This window comes from Schistocerca serialis, chromosome 1 (assembly GCF_023864345.2).
Source record: "Schistocerca serialis cubense isolate TAMUIC-IGC-003099 chromosome 1, iqSchSeri2.2, whole genome shotgun sequence".
NCBI lineage: Eukaryota > Metazoa > Arthropoda > Insecta > Orthoptera > Acrididae > Schistocerca > Schistocerca serialis.
Window position 1 is genome coordinate 961,847,907 of NC_064638.1, and position 17,481 is coordinate 961,865,387.

Consider the following 17,481-nt stretch of genomic DNA (forward strand, 5'->3'; position numbering starts at 1 on the left):
ATTGCCTAAATTACATCATTTTACACTTTTCACTGTAATTGTTTTTATTATGTTATTGCAGTTCCAGCTGATCTGCTACTGTCCAACATCTACAAAGATATAACAAAACATACTTTAAAAAAGTACAAAACGAATTTTGCTATCTGTTCACAGTCACATATTTACAAGATTCAATGTCTCATTACTGCATAGAAATAGCTTAAAAATTACAATGTCCTCATACGACAGTGTCACCCTTTATAACAATAGTCAATGGCTGTTATCAATGACATGAATAAAATTTTCTCCAGAGAATCAATTAATCTACCACTCTCCATCCCATGCAGTACCTTTGAAGACTCCTCAATGCTGCTGGGGTTATGACTAATTACACAGATTCACATTAAATGAGGACTTACTTGTGTTCATGCGCTCACTGAATCTGGTGGAAAAATGCCTTGCTGTTTGCATCCCCATAGAAACTTTCACATTGACCACATCTGAGTCCATAAATTCCTGATTGTTTAAATGGTTTTGTTTTGTGCATGGTGTGCCTGGTTATTTTTCCTATCTTGTCAGTGCAGAACGCGACTCGTACAACCTCTTAGGAAATTTATGGACTGATGTATCTGGCACTGCAGCACAGTAAGGCAAAGCCGTGTATATCATAATTTTTCTGGGTCCACTCGTCTATGCGTCAAACTTGTGCCTAATTTTGGCAGTCACTCACTAGACAATGCACCATTGGTTTATTGTATTGCCGTTTATAAGTAACTGTTGTTATCACTTGTCTGTTTTAGTTTTAGTGTTCCATCATCTGTAGCATCGCGTCTCATTGTCCGTGTTTTCTGTACAGCACTACACCGCAAATTTTTTAGTGCTTACAGTTCGGAGGTTTTATGACATCGTTGTTCTGTGTTCATTACAGTGATACAGCTTGATAATAAATTCAACTGGGAGGGGCACACCACAGAACTGCTGAAGCGTCTTAACAAATCTATTTGCAATGTGAATTGTGTCAGACATAGGGGATATAAAAATGAAAAAGCTGGCATATTATGCTTACTTTCATTCCATAATGTCATATGGGATTATTTTTTTGGGGTAATTCACCAAGCCAAGCTAAAGTTTCCCAGGCACAAAAATGTGCAATAAGAGTTACATGTGGTGTGAACTCAAGAACATCCTGCAGAAGCCTGTTTAGGGAACTAGGAATACTAACAACTGCTTCCCAATATATTTATTCCTTAATGAAATTTGTCATTAACAATTTATCACTTTTTCAAACCAACAGCTCAATTCATGGAATCAATACTGGAAACAAGAATAATCTTCACAAGGATTTAAAGTCATTTACTCTTGTACAAAAAGATGTGCATTATTCAGCAACACACATTTTCAGACAGCAGCCATAAAAAGCTTAACAACTAATGAAATTCTGAGTAGAACCAACTGATTTGTGTGTGTGTGTGTGTGTGTGTGTGTGTGTGTGTGTGTGTGTGTGTGTGTGTGTGTGTGTGTGTGTGTGCGCGCGCGCGCGCGCGCGCAGTAATGTTTTCATTGTGACTAAGTATGGTAGTAGTTCTATTATATGTTTTACCTTATAAACAAAAAAATTGTTTTCTAATTTTTAATTCAATGCATTAATGCAATCTCAGTAAATGAGTGTTTGTAAAATGATTCCTTCATATAGTGTTCACGAGGGGGAGGGGGGAAAGAGATGATTATTTCACTTGGGACCTGTGGAAGGTACATTAGCTTATTTGTTTCAGTTGTAAATATCTGTCATGTATTATTATATTTCTGGAGGACCTCCTCCACTGCGGATCAATTGCAATGAAGGTAAATCTAATCTCTAATCTAAAATGCAAGTACTTGTTTTAGATTGTTTGTATTTTACAACTGTGTTTGTTTTTTCCACACATCAGGAGTGAAACATGAACACATTACTCTTTCATTAAATGAAAAGCTAGCAGTGGTACAAAGACTGTACAAAGGGGAATCACACCGAAAAATTGCCAAGAAACTCAGTGAAGATGTTACACCAATAAAAGATTGGAGAAGAAGCCGTAAAAACATTAAATCGTGTACAGTGACAATAGATAATGGAAATGCTCTTAAGAATCTCAAAACATTGAAAAAATCTGAACTTTAACTGCCCGACAATGCACCGTGGATGTGATTCGACCACGGAAAGGAACCTCAATATATTGACCCATTATAATAGAAAAGTCAACAGCTTTGCACAAAAAAGCTGGAGGCCCAAAGTGAGTTCACAGCTAGTGAAGGCTGGATTCTCCGCTGGAAACTTATCATGGTATTCGGTTTGTTCCAATTTCTGGAGAAACAATACCTGCTGATGCCCAAGCAGCAAAGCAGTTTTCTGTGAAGTTTCAAGAAATTGTCAAAGAAAATGAACTGTTAACTTGCTAAGTCTTATAATACAGATAAGACAGGCCTGAACTATAAACTGCTGCCAAACAAAGCCTTTTCTGCATAGAATGAAACCTTGGCAGTAACAAAACTTAAAAAAAGGTAAGTTAGCCGCTGCTCCTTCCAGTAACGCTGATGGTAAATACGAGCTTTCATGTTTGTTACTGGCAAATTTACGAAGTATTCAAAAGCATTACTAACTTATCTTCTTGCCGGTTTATCATCACACTCACAAATTTATTTGGATGGACTGCAATCTTTTCAAATGTGGTTTTTTGATGCGTTCATTCCATCTGTTGAAAAGTCTTGAAACAAAAACAGCTCCCTGTTTTTTGCCCTCTTGCTGTTTAAAAACACACTATCAAATCCATCTGAGGATGATTTAGTGAAAGTGGACACTAAATGTTGCGTCACTTATCCTATCAATGCATCAGGGAGTGATAGAATGGATAAAGAGGCAGGACCAGAGAAAATAGATCAGTTCAATTTTAGAAACATTATGACATTTAATTGATGAAAGGAGAAAATATAAAAATGCAGTAAATGTAGCAGGCAAAAAGGAATACAAACGTCTCAAAAATGAGATCGACACGAAGTGCAAAATGGCTAAGCAGGGATGGCTAGAGGACAAAGAAAGGATGTAGAGGCCTATCTCACTAGGGGTAAGATAGATACTGCCTACAGGAAAATTAAAGAGACCTTTGGAGATAAGAGAACGACTTGTATGAACATCAAGAGCTCAGATGGAAACCCAGTTCTGAGCAAAGAAGGGAAAGCAGGGAGGTGGAAGGAGTATATAGAGGGCCTATACAAGGGCGATGTACTTGAGGACAATATTATGGAAATGGAAGAGGATGTAGATGAAGATGAAACGGGAGATATGATACTGCGTGAAGAGTTTGACAGAGCACTGAAAGACCTGAGTCTAAACAAGGCCCTCGGAGTAGACAACATTCCATTGGAACTACTGACGGCCTTGGGAGAGCCAGTCCTGACAAAACTCTACCATCTGGTGAGCAAGATGTATGAGACAGGCAAAATACCCTCAGACTTCAAGAAGAATATAATAATTCCAATTCCAAAGAAAGCAGGTGTTGACAGATGTGAAAATTACCGAACTATCAGTTTAATAAGTCACAGCTGCAAAATACTAACACGAATTCTTTACAGACGAATGGAAAAGCTAGTAGAAGCCAACCTCGGGGAAGATCAGTTTGGATTCCGTAGAAACACTGGAACACGTGAGGCAATACTGACCTTACGACTTATCTTAGAAGAAAGATTAAGGAAAGGCAAACCTACGTTTCTAGCATTTGTAGACTTAGAGAAAGCTTTTGACAATGTTGACTGGAATACTCTCTTCCAAAGTCTAAAGGTGGCAGGGGTAAAATACAGGGAACAAAAGGCTATTTACAATTTGTACAGAAACCAGATGGCAGTTATAAGATTCGAGGGACATGAAAGGGAAGCAGTGGTTGGGAAGGGAGTAAGACAGGGTTGTAGCCCCTCCCCGATGTTGTTCAATCTGTATATTGAGCAAGCAGTAAAGGAAACAAAAGAAAAATTCGGAGTAGGTATTAAAATTCATGGAGAAGAAATAAAAACTTTGAGGTTCGCCGATGACATTGTAATTCTGTCAGAGACAGCAAAGGACTTGGAAGAGCAGTTGAATGGAATTGACAGTGTCTTGAAAGGAGGATATAAGATGAACATCAACAAAAGCAAAACAAGGATAATGGAATGTAGTCTAATTAAGTCGGGTGATGCTGAGGGAATTAGATTAGGAAATGAGGCACTTAAAGTAGTAAAGGAGTTTTGCTATTTGGGGAGCAAAATAACTGATGATGGTCGAAGTAGAGAGGATATAAAATGTAGGCTGGCAATGGCAAGGAAAGCGTTTCTGAAGAAGAGAAATTTGTTAACATCCAGTATTGATTTAAGTGTCAGGAAGTCATTTCTGAAAGTATTCGTATGGAGTGTAGCCATGTATGGAAGTGAAACATGGACGATAAATAGTTTAGACAAGAAGAGAATAGAAGCTTTCGAAATGTGGTGCTACAGAAGAATGCTGAAGATTAGATGGGTAGATCGCATAACTAATGAGGAGGTACTGAACAGAATTGGGGAGAAGAGGGGTTTGTGGCACAACTTGAGTAGAAGAAGGGATTGGTTGGTAGGACATATTTTGAGGCATCAAGGGATCACCAATTTAGTACTGGAGGCAGCGTGGAGGGTAAAAATCGTAGAAGGAGACCAAGAGATGAATACACTAAGTAGATTCAGAATGATGTAGGTTGCAGTAGGTACTGGGAGATGAAGCAGCTTGCACAGGATAAAGTAGCATGGAGAGCTGCATCAAACCAGTCTCAGGACTGAAGACCACAACAACAACAACGACAAAGTGACCAGACCGAAGGTGAACAAAACCACAACATGCAGAAAATCTTTAAAGATCTATAAACTGCACAACCTAATGTCCCCGACAGTGAAGCTGAAGAGTGGATTGACCAATGTGACAAAACCATGAAACCAGCAAATAGCTCAGTGACAACCAGATTACTGCCACTGTTTTGGATGAAATTTGACAAGAAACTGTGAACATGGACTCTGATGGTGATTACAACAAGCCCTCTACCCAGATTTCACACATCAATGCTGAGCATAACTCCCCTGCAACACCTGTTGACATCTTGTGAAGCAAGAAATGGAGAAACACTGCAGTTACGTTTAGAATTTCATTTGGTGCACAAAAATCTATACCTAAATTTTTTGTAAGTAAATTTTTACTAGTGCATACACAACCCTCAGTTTTTATAGTACAACTAAAAACAAAGATGATGTAACTTACCAAACGAAAGCGTTGGTATGTTGACTGACACACACACACACACACACACACACACACACACACACACACACACACACACACGCACACGCACACAAAATTCAAGCTTTTGCAACCCACAGTTGCTTCTTCAGGAAAGAAGGGAAGGAGAGGGAAAGACGAAAGGATGTGGGTTTTAAGGGAGAGGGTAAGGAGTCATTCCAATCCCGGGAGCGGAAAGACTTACCTTCTCCCTTAAAACCCACATCCTTTCGTCTTTCCCTCCCCTTCCCTTCTTTCCCGATGAAGCAACCGTGGGTTTCGAAAGCTTGAATTTGTGTGTGTGTGTGTGTGTGTGTGTGTGTGTGTGTGTGTGTGTGTGTGTGTGTGTGTGTGTGTGTGAACATACCAACGCTGTACAGTACATTATAGTAAGAACGTACTGTTCAGTAGTATTGCTCTTTTTCCAATACATAATAACAGCTTTTGTGTGGTTTATTGCAACATTTTTACTGTAGAGAACAATATGCATACCTACAGCAGTCATTTTTGAGTTCACAGACTGTTTATTTTAATGCAAATCCGTGTATTTCTGTACTTTCTGATAATCTGACCTTTTTTCCATCCCGATCCATACCTCAGACCCAAAGGTCTGCTATTCCTATTCCATAATCTTCTAATTTACATTCCTAATACACTATCACTGCAGCCATTATATGTTGCTAAATAGTATATGAGGGACTTTTTTTAAGACTTCCAGTAGCCCATAAATAAAAGAGACTTGTATCTAAAAAACTATTTTATAGCTCAAAGAGCAAAAGGCAACCACTCACCTATAGGGCATTGATGTGTGGAGCACAGAAACATGTAACAGGAAACAGCATTCACACTAGGTTTTGAGCATCAGCTCTTTCTCTAGCAACGGCCCACACATTCACACACACCGAGTGTGGCTGCGTGCAACAGTGTGTGCTATTCCTAGAAATAGAATAGTCCTTGGAAGCTAGTGTGGATGTTCCTCTCTGTTCTGTGTTTCTGTACTCCATGCATATGTCCGCTGTAAGCGAGTAGTTGCCTATCCTTTATTTTATGTATTGTTCCATCCAAGAATTTCCAGTATTGTTTTATTATTAAAAGTTGCGTACACTTATTGTAACTTTTTTAAATAATCACCATAACAATTGAGGCATTTGTCATATCTGTGAATGAGCTTTCGAATACCCTCATAGGAAATGTCAATGCCTTTGAATTGCGAATAGAAATGTGAGCTGGATTCAATGACACACCCGAAACAAAACAACAATGACAACAACGGAGACACACAAATTCACCAAGAATGAAAAACAAATCTAACAAACCCTCAACAACCAAATGGTGTGTTTTGGAGCCAAGCTTTTGGAGTTCAGTAAGCCACAGACCATGATGAACTTTGTGACTTTTGGAATCTTTGTGATCTGTAACTGTCCGTTTACTCACATTGCTGGTGCAATGCAACAGTTCCCTGTACAATTTCAATGTGACATTTTCGAACACCCATCATACATTGATAGTCTAGCACTGAGTGACTTTTATCTTTTCCCTGAACTACATAGGTGGCTCAGAGATAGCTTTTCCAAAGTAACAAGGAGCTTCAAGATAAAAACAAGACTCATTTCAGTTCATTGACAGAACATTTTATGTAGAGCATATTGGAATGTTTGTTCACAGGTACAACAAATGCATCAACCGTTACAGTAATTATGTCAAAAAGTAACCATAGGCTTATGTAACTTCTAGTACAAAAGTAATTTTCATATAAAGTAAAAAAATGATTATACAGTAAGTTACATGTTTCGTGTATTTTCATTCAATAATGTCATATGTAATAATGTTCTGGGTTAACTCATTTTTAAGAAGGAAAGCCTTCATGTCTCAAACATGTGCTGTAAGAATAATATATGGTGCTCATTCATGATCATCTTGTACACATCTGTTTAAGGAGTTAAGCATTTTGACTCCTGCTTCACAGTATATTTGTTTCCTTATGAAGTTTGTTGTAAATAAACCACCTCATTCATTACACCACATTGTAGTTTTCTTTTGCACAAAAGAGGGGCACAACACTGCAATCAAAATATCACTTGCCCAATGATCTAAAATGTCAGGCAGCAAAGTTAAATTTGAAAATAAACTGAAAAATAATTTCATTTGCACCTATTCTGTACAAGGATGTCTGCTTTTGTAATGTGTAGCACCGTAATATGGCACACAGCCATATTACATATGATTGGGTATCATGAGTGTAAAATGACTTGGTTCACATCATTACAATCAATTGTACGAATGTTCCATGGAACATGAAGCTAACTAGCTAACTGGTCTTATTTATTACCAATCAAATGTTAAAACAAAAAATTCAAATAACAAAAAAATACCATTGTATATAACTTTCACCTAAAGGGAGATTAATGAATGCGTTGACCATTGAGTGAAGAAAGTTTTTTTTTTTTTTTTTTTTTTTTTTTTTTTTTTAAATATCTCTAGATGGCACTGACTGATATGGCTCATACAGTACAGTTTGCTTCCAGTACACCGCAAATTTATGGGTTCTACTGTAATTTTACTGCCAAACCTAAAAACATAACAGAATGTTGTTTCTGTAGTTCCATAGTAAAAGCAATATGAGACTGCATGACAGTTAAATTCTAATAGCATAATTTCTATTTCATGGCAAAATGAAAAAATTATACAGTTACTGTAGTTAATGTTGTCTTCTAATTACTCTATGTTCAGAGATTGAATATATTCACAACCTGATGGTGTCACCATAAGCGGTTTTACCTCTAGCACATTGGCAGATATTTTCATAAATCATACATACAGAGAAAAATATACTGATATGGCCAACAAGATTTTTTTTACTACAAGAGTTATATTGAAGAAACACTTGTTCACTGTACTGACATTGTTAAAATCTTGAGTGTATCATTACAATATAGCAGCATACATACAAGAAACACTTGTTCACTGTAATGACATTTTTAAAACCTTGAGTGTATCCTTACAATATAGCAGCATACATACAAATAATATTTTACTATGAAATTATAGAAAACAGCAATCTATTAATTTTTGGAGGGTGGGGGATAATGGGGGTAAGGAGAGTCATCAGTCTTGAGTGGTTTGGTGCAGTCTGCCTTAATTTCCTCTCCTGCACCAAGTACTTCATCTCTGAGTAGCAATTACACCCAACATGAACGTCTCCTTGATGGATATATTCCAATATATATCTTCTCCTCCAGTTTTTACCCTCTACAACATAAACTATTCCAATGTCATACCGCATCTTATCATCCTCCTCAGTCATACTTATTTTCAAAACGTTCTAAAGCACCACATCCGAAATGCTTTAATTCTCTTCTTTTTGGTTCATGAATCACTTCCTACAATTTCTTTTATTCCAAATGTACATTCTCTAACATTTCTTCCTCAAATTAAAACCAATGTTCAATACTGGTAGATTTTGTTTGGCCACGCACGCTCCCTTTGTCTGTGCCAGTTTGCTTCTTATGTCTCCCTTTGTTCATTATTTGGCTTTCACGGCACCAGAATTCCTTCATGTTATCTAAGCGGCAGACCACAATTTTGATGTTCAGTTTATGACCCACATCAATTCTGTTAGTTCTCATTACTTTCATCTCTCTATTTGATTTACTCTCAGTCCACAATCTGTGCTCAGTAGACTGTCCATTCCATTCAATACATATTTTATTCTGCCTCACTGTAACTCAAAATACCAATTTCATCAGCAAATCTCATTCATGATATTCTTGCACTCTGTAATTAATTCTACTCCTAAACTAACCTTATTTCCGCTATTGCTTCTTTTATTTACAGATTGAACAGCATGTGAGAAATACTGCATTGCTGTCTTACATTGTTAATTTTAATCTGAGCACTTCATTCTTTGTCTTATATTCTTATTGTTCCCTCTTGGTTTGTATACATTATGTTCATTACCCATCTTTCCCTATAGATTACAACTATTTTCCTGAGAATTTTGCGTATCTTAATGGAGATGTCGAGTCACAGACAGGCACAACAAAAAGACTACTAAACATATAAGCTTTTGGCCAGAAGGTCTCCTTCTGTCTGATTCTAGGGTGGGGGATGCCAACATCAATCAAAAGACTATCAAGAAAGCTTCTGCAAAAGGCACTAGTGGCCAAATGGATACCACGATGGTGGATCAGGTACAACAGTAGTAACGTGGAAGAGCAGTTGTGCCACAAACTTGAGAACCATAGTCCAGACAGGACAGAACTAAGGCCCGATAAAGGTGGAGAAGCGTGACATTCTCTGTCCCAAGAGGCGTGGGCAAGGAAGCAAAAGACATTTAGCTTACGAAAACAGCCAATCTTCAGACAGAGGATACGGGGCAACAAAGTTAGCTTGTTGTCAGGATCCTGGATCCAGATGGATTACGGTATGATAACAAATGAACCACCTGCAACTTAAGGGAAGAAAACTGAAAACTGTATTACAGAGTCAACACAGAAGCCCCAGGCCTATTAGGTGGAGGGTTCACGGTGATGCTGCATCAGACATGTCACGGATGACTTCATCTTGAAAAAAAGGGGGCAGACATGACCTGGTAGGCATAAGAGACCTCAACACAATGGAAAGCTGTGTGAGTAAACTGGCCATCGAGAGGTGGGAGGGGAATGACAATTAACAAGTTGTGGTCGCTATTGCAGAGGTCATCATGCAGCAACGAGTATAATGAAGGGAGAAGAGGAGGGGAAGTGAGCAAAAGGTCAGCAGCAGAGAAAATGCTATAAGCAGCAAAAAATGGGTAGGGGAACCACCACAAAGAAGGCACATGTAGTGGACTGCAAGAAACTATTCTATGAGAAGATCCCAACTAGATGAAAAACCACTGCCCACTAGGATTGATGGGCCTTAAAATCCCAAAGGAGGAGAAAGGGAGTGCGGAGTTGCTGGAAAACAGAAGCTGGGCAGAGGGCATATGTGGCCTGTTGGGAGACAGATAAAGATTGCAAACCACGACCACAAGGTCTAAGTTGTACCAGATTGCAACAGCTCCCAAAATGGTACAAAGGACACTTATGTACTAACAACGTCCACACAGGCCAACTGCAAATGTCACCGGAAGCCTTCAAAGGGTGATACAATTCTGACAAAGCATTGAACCCATGAAAGGTCAAAGAATGAGCATCCTCAAAGTGAGGCTCTCATAGAACAACAAGCTGCAGTGTGACAGGAAATAGGTGAGAGTAGAATCCATTACACGTCCACTGAATAAGCACAGGATAGGATTCTAAATCCACAATCTGTCATCCACAAGGACAGGACAAAATCCAGAAACAAGAGGTCAGACTCCGGCACAGAAGGTAGGGAGTAAGGGTTGTGCATAGATGTGGGAGGGGGGGCAGCAGGCAACATCACCGGAGGGGACCCGTCCCATGTCTCCTCCTCCTCCTCCTCCTCCTCCTCCTCCTCCAGTCAAGGAGAGCAGGGACTGAAGAGAGAGCTGGCTTCAGCGAGACCCTGAACTAAGAGACAGAGAGCAACCATTGTGAAAGGATGGTGGCTCCCATGGCTCATCCGTAGCACTAGGCCTCTGATCAGGGACATTCTGGGGGGAGCGAGCCCTAACACCAGCTGATGCAGCAGAGAGCAAGTAATGGGGCAGGCAGAATGGTGGGGGAGTAGGAATGGACATGGGGGAGGGGGGCAATGGAAGAAGCGGTATAGAGGGTGAGAGGGAGGAGTGAAAGTGGTAACGGGCGGGATGGCGCTGCTGGGGGGGGGGGAGCAACGGGCGGGATGGTAGTGCTGGGGGGGAGGGGGGCAGCAGTGGGCAGGGTGGTGGTGGTGCCGGGGGGAAGGAACGAGGAGCTCGGCAGCTAGTGAGGGGGGGGGGGGGAGGAACGAGGAGCTCGGCAGCTAGTGAGGGGGGGGGAGGAACGAGGAGCTCGGCAGCTAGTGAGGGGGGGGGAGGAACGAGGAGATCGGCAGCTAGTGAGGGGGGGGGAGGAACGAGGAGATCGGCAGCTAGTGAGGAGGGGGGGGAGGAACGAGGAACTCGGCAGCTACTGAGGAGGGGGGGGGGAGGAACGAGGAACTCGGCAGCTAGTGAGGAGGGGGGGGAGGAACGAGGAGCTCGGCAGCTAGTGAGGAGGGGGGGGGGGGGAGGAACGAGGAACTCGGCAGCTAGTGAGGGGGGGGGGGGACGAGGAACTCGGCAACTAGTGAGGGGGGGGGGGGAACGAGGAACTCGGCAACTAGTGAGGGGGGGGGGGGGGAACGAGGAACTCGGCAACTAGTGAGGGGGGGAGGAACGAGGAACTCGGCAACTAGTGAGGGGGGGAGGAACGAGGAACTCGGCAGCTAGTGAGGGGGGGAGGAACGAGGAACTCGGCAGCTAGTGAGGGGGGGAGGAACGAGGAACTCGGCAGCTAGTGAGGGGGGGAGGAACGAGGAACTCGGCAGCTAGTGAGGGGGGGAGGAACGAGGAACTCGGCAGCTAGTGAGGGGGGGAGGAACGAGGAACTCGGCAGCTAGTGAGGGGGGGAGGAACGAGGAACTCGGCAGCTAGTGAGGGGGGGAGGAACGAGGAACTCGGCAGCTAGTGAGGGGGGGAGGAACGAGGAACTCGGCAGCTAGTGAGGGGGGGAGGAACGAGGAACTCGGCAGCTAGTGAGGGGGGGAGGAACGAGGAACTCGGCAGCTAGTGAGGGGGGGAGGAACGAGGAACTCGGCAGCTAGTGAGGGGGGGAGGAACGAGGAACTCGGCAGCTAGTGAGGGGGGGAGGAACGAGGAACTCGGCAGCTAGTGAGGGGGGGAGGAACGAGGAACTCGGCAGCTAGTGAGGGGGGGAGGAACGAGGAACTCGGCAGCTAGTGAGGGGGGGAGGAACGAGGAACTCGGCAGCTAGTGAGGGGGGGAGGAACGAGGAACTCGGCAGCTAGTGAGGGGGGGAGGAACGAGGAACTCGGCAGCTAGTGAGGGGGGGAGGAACGAGGAACTCGGCAGCTAGTGAGGGGGGGAGGAACGAGGAACTCGGCAACTAGTGAGGGGGGGGAGGAACGGGGAACTCGGCAACTAGTGAGGGGGGGGAGGAACGGGGAACTCGGCAACTAGTGAGGGGGGGGGAGGAACGGGGAACTCGGCAACTAGTGAGGGGGGGGAGGAACGGGGAACTCGGCAACTAGTGAGGGGGGGGAGGAACGGGGAACTCGGCAACTAGTGAGGGGGGGGAGGAACGGGGAACTCGGCAACTAGTGAGGGGGGGGAGGAACGGGGAACTCGGCAACTAGTGAGGGGGGGGAGGAACGGGGAACTCGGCAACTAGTGAGGGGGGGGAGGAACGGGGAACTCGGCAACTAGTGAGGGGGGGGAGGAACGGGGAACTCGGCAACTAGTGAGGGGGGGGAGGAACGGGGAACTCGGCAACTAGTGAGGGGGGGGAGGAACGGGGAACTCGGCAACTAGTGAGGGGGGGGAGGAACGAGGAACTCGGCAACTAGTGAGGGGGGGGAGGAACGAGGAACTCGGCAACTAGTGAGGGGGGGGGAGGAACGAGGAACTCGGCAACTAGTGAGGGGGGGGAGGAACGAGGAACTCGGCAACTAGTGAGGGGGGGGAGGAACGAGGAACTCGGCAACTAGTGAGGGGGGGAGGAACGAGGAACTCGGCAACTAGTGAGGGGGGGAGGAACGAGGAACTCGGCAACTAGTGAGGGGGGGAGGAACGAGGAACTCGGCAACTAGTGAGGGGGGGAGGAACGAGGAACTCGGCAACTAGTGAGGGGGGGAGGAACGAGGAACTCGGCAACTAGTGAGGGGGGGAGGAACGAGGAACTCGGCAACTAGTGAGGGGGGGGGGGGGAGGACGGAGCAGCTCGGCAACTAGTGAGGGGGGGAGGACGGAGCAGCTCGGCAACTAGTGAGGGGGGGAGGACGGAGCAGCTCGGCAACTAGTGAGGGGGGGAGGACGGAGCAGCTCGGCAACTAGTGAGGGGGGGAGGACGGAGCAGCTCGGCAACTAGTGAGGGGGGGAGGACGGAGCAGCTCGGCAACTAGTGAGGGTGGGAGGAAGGAGCAGCTCGGCAACTAGTGAGGGTGGGAGGAAGGAGCAGCTCGGCAACTAGTGAGGGTGGGAGGAAGGAGCAGCTCGGCAACTAGTGAGGGGGGGGAGGAAGGAGGAGCTCGGCAACTAGTGAGGGGAGGGGGGAGGAAGGAGGAGCTCGGCAACTAGTGAGGGGGGGGGGGGAGGAAGGAGGAACTCGGCAACTAGTGAGGGGGGGGGGGAGGAAGAAGGAGCTCAGCAACTAGTGAGGGGGGGGGGGAGGAAGGAGGAGCTCGGCAACTAGTGAGGGGGGGGAGGAAGGAGGAGCTCAGCAACTAGTGAGGGGGGGGAGGAAGGAGGAGCTCAGCAACTAGTGAGGGGGGGGAGGAAGGAGGAGCTCGGCAACTAGTGAGGGGGGGGAGGAAGGAGGAGCTCGGCAACTAGTGAGGGGGGGAGGAAGGAGGAGCTCGGCAGTTTGCGGGGGGGAAAGGGGGGGACGCGAAGATCAATAAGCTTGCGGTTAGGGGGGGGGGACGCGAAGATCAATAAGCTTGCGGTTAGGGGGGGGGACGCGAAGATCAATAAGCTTGCGGTTGGAAGGGGAACGAGAAGCTCGTATGCTTGGGGGAGGGTGGGGGGGGAACGAGAAGCTCGTATGCTTGGGGGGGGGGGGGGAACGAGAAGCTCGTATGCTTGGGGGAGGGGGGGGGGGAACGAGAAGCTCGAATGCTTGGGGGAGGGGGGGGGGGAACGAGAAGATCGAATGCTTTGGGGGGGGGGGGGGGAACGAGATGATAGTAAGCTTGCGGAGGGGGGGGGGAGCAGTTGGGCGGGTTGGGGGGGGGGGTCAGGAACGAGCAGCTTGGCAGCTTGGGGGGGAGGGGGCAGGAACGAGCAGCTTGGCAGCTTGGGGGGGAGGGGGCAGGAACGAGCAGCTTGGCAGCTTGGGGGGGGGGCCAAGAACGAGCAGCTTGGCAGCTTGGGGGGGGGGCCAAGAACGAGCAGCTTGGCAGCTTGGGGGGGGGGGAGGGGGCAGGAACGAGCAGCTTGGCAGCTTGGGGGGGGGAGGGGGCAGGAACGAGCAGCTTGGCAGCTTGGGGGGGGGGAGGGGGCAGGAACGAGCAGCTTGGCAGCTTGGGGGGGGGGAGGGGGCAGGAACGAGCAGCTTGGCAGCTTGAGGGGGGGGAGGGGGGGCAGGAGCGAGCAGCTTGGCAGCTTGGGGGGGGGGGGGGCAGGAACGAGCAGCTTGGCAGCTTCTGGGGGAGGGGGGGAGGAAGCAGGAACGAGCAGCTTGGTAGCTTGGAGGGGGTGGGGAAGCAGGAACGAGCAGCTTGGTAGCTTGGAGGGGAGGGAAGCAGGAACGAGCAGCTTGGTAGCTTGGAGGGGGGGGGAGGAAGCAGGAACGAGCAGCTTTGTAGCTTGGAAGGGGGGCGGGGAGGAAGCAGGAACGAGCAGCTTGGTAGCTTGGAGGGGGGGGGGGGAGGAAGCAGGAACGAGCAGCTTGGTAGCATGGAGGGCGGGGAGCAGGAACGAGCAGCTTGGCAGCTTTAGGGGGGGAGCAGGAACGAGTATCTTGGCAGCTTGGGGGGGGGGGGGGGGGCAGGAATGAGCAGCTTATGAGGGGAGGTGGTGGAGGAGGAACAAGCAGCTTATGAGGGGAGGTGTTGCAGGAGGAACAAGCAGCTTATGAGGGGAGGTGGTGCAGGAGGAACAAGCAGCTTATGAGGGGAGGTGGTGCAAGAGGAACAAGCAGCTTATGAGGGGAGGTGGTGCAAGAGGAACAAGCAGCTTATGAGGGGAGGTGGTGGAGGAGGAACAAGCAGCTTATGAGGGGTGGGGGGAGGGGGTGGAGGACCAAAAAATTTATGGGTGGGGGCTAAGGAACGAAAAGTTTATGGGGGGGGGGGGGGGGGATGGTCAGAGAGGGGCGGGGTCGGAATGTGCAGGTGGGAGGGAGGCAGGTTCCTCAAGAATTAAAACTTCTAAAATCGGCAGAAATACAGGATGCCTATGGTATTTGTGGAGAGGGACTGAACAGGATTATTTTTTTTTTAATTTATTTACACAGTACCTACAGCAATAATTACAGCAAAATGTAAAAACCTTTAGTAAACGAAGAAAGATGTACCAACAACGTAAGTTTTTCTCAAATGCCAACAACATCTTTGATAACTAAAGAGAGAACATGTTGATCATGTTTAAAACTAACTGAATGGTATAGAAGCCATGAATGACAACTCTGTTCCAGTTACTGTATAACAAAAATTAAGGAACAGTACCAAAATGAAACAATATTATTCAATGCATTAACTACACGATGGTCTTCACTTTCTCCTACGTTTCTCTTCAACATTACGTACACAAGTGATGTACTGTACCTAACACATTTAAAATCTCCCACACACATAACCACAACAAATACATAACTAGTCATGTCCGTACTTTGAAAAAAAAAACAAATAAATAAATAAAATAAAAAAATAAACAAGCAAACAAATCAATAAATAAAAACACATTATGGGATGTAATTTTCTAGCTTCCTACACCCACAGCAAAGGCAGAATTGCTTAGCTTTCTAACCAATTTCTTTAACTTTAAAACACGATACAGTAACACGTACATTAAGACGGGCACACAATTTTTGCATTTCACGATTCATTTGTTTTAAAGCCTCACTGATGTCATTTGTATTAAGATCATCTTTTCACGGCACTGAGATCTTTGTTAAATGATGGCACAATAAACGGTTCTTGTTCATTTTCATTTTCATCAATCACATGTTAGCTTTCAGTATCTGTTACAATTTCTTCTTCACTCGCCATGGCGTACACCTTAAGACTGTTGTTTACCTGGGTGATATACTCTATTTCACAAAGTGACAAAGCTGGACTAAGTTCTTGTGTTAATTCTACACAAGAAATGTGATCCTAATCCTCACCATTTTTCAATAACTGAGTTCGTAGGAATCAAGTGTGAGGTAGCTGCTCCCTTTGCGATGCTGACGTTTGTTTTGCCATTTTCTAATCAGCATATTATGTGTGACCCTTCTTCAGTATTAAATACTTCCCTCTCTTCTGAGACATTTTTAAGGTGATGCTTGCACTGACTGTTAACAAACATACCGATTTGAAACCAAAAAAGCTACTGAAAATAAAGGGTTTGAAAATGGGCATTATATTGTTCTTGGTATCGCATATACGAAACAAACGAACATTGGACATTATAGCCAATATATTTCTCCAAAATGTAATAAAAAATACATCATTTTAAATGAGAAGCTGTAATAAGAAATGTTGTACAAAGTAATTTTTCAAACATAGCGTTTACATATGATTTAGGCGGAATCATTAGATTTTGCTGATATAGCCAATGCGTCATTAAAGCAATGTTCTAAATGGTAATGACTACTTTGTACCATTCCATGTCAGATCACACACACACAGTTTACTTCACCATTTTAGATTTTTGCTAAACTCTGATATAATCAAAGTGGTTGATGACTGGAGGGGGGGGGGGGGGGGGGGGGGGGGGGGGGGGAAGATTCTGTTTTTTAGCTTAAACCTTTTCTCAAATATGGGCATGTAAAATTTTCCAAAACTGGTCAAAAAAAAAAGTGTGAACAGACTTACTCAAATCACTCTAGGAGGTGGTGTTCTAATTGAGCTAGAGAACTGGAAACGGTGTATTTTTGCATCTTTTTATGCTCTTTCCAATGTTATACAACAACATAGCTTCTAATTATGATTTTTTTTTTTTTTTTTCAAAATACCAATTTAAATTTTGATCTAATTTTTTTCCAAAAAGCACTTCATTTAAAATTTTCAAAATATTTCCATAAATACTTAGTACTGTTGTAAATTACATGGTAAAATATAAATATAATGTAATAATAGGTTTATTGTTAAACAAATTAATCCTGACTCTTGTTTATCAGTAATAGCTCTGTTTGACCACATCTACCTTTAACAAATAGTGATTTTAATTAAACTATAAAGAAAGTTAACAAAATAGTATTTGAAAAATGAAAATATCATAGTCTTAAAACAAAACCAATTAGCATATTTTATAACAAAGCTGATTGCTTACTTTAATTTTATGGAATTTAAACTAATAGCTTATTAATTAGTAAACCAAGAATGCTTAACATGAGATCTATAAGTTCAAATTTTAA

The 17,481-nt window shown here is 44.5% G+C and overlaps 1 protein-coding gene across 2 annotated transcripts in view; it reads right to left on the reverse strand.

Moving 5' to 3' along the window:
- Nucleotides 1-17,481, reverse strand: part of LOC126412862 (palmitoyltransferase ZDHHC8) — a 290,461-nt gene that overhangs the window by 130,316 nt on the left and 142,664 nt on the right. The window lies entirely within an intron of this gene.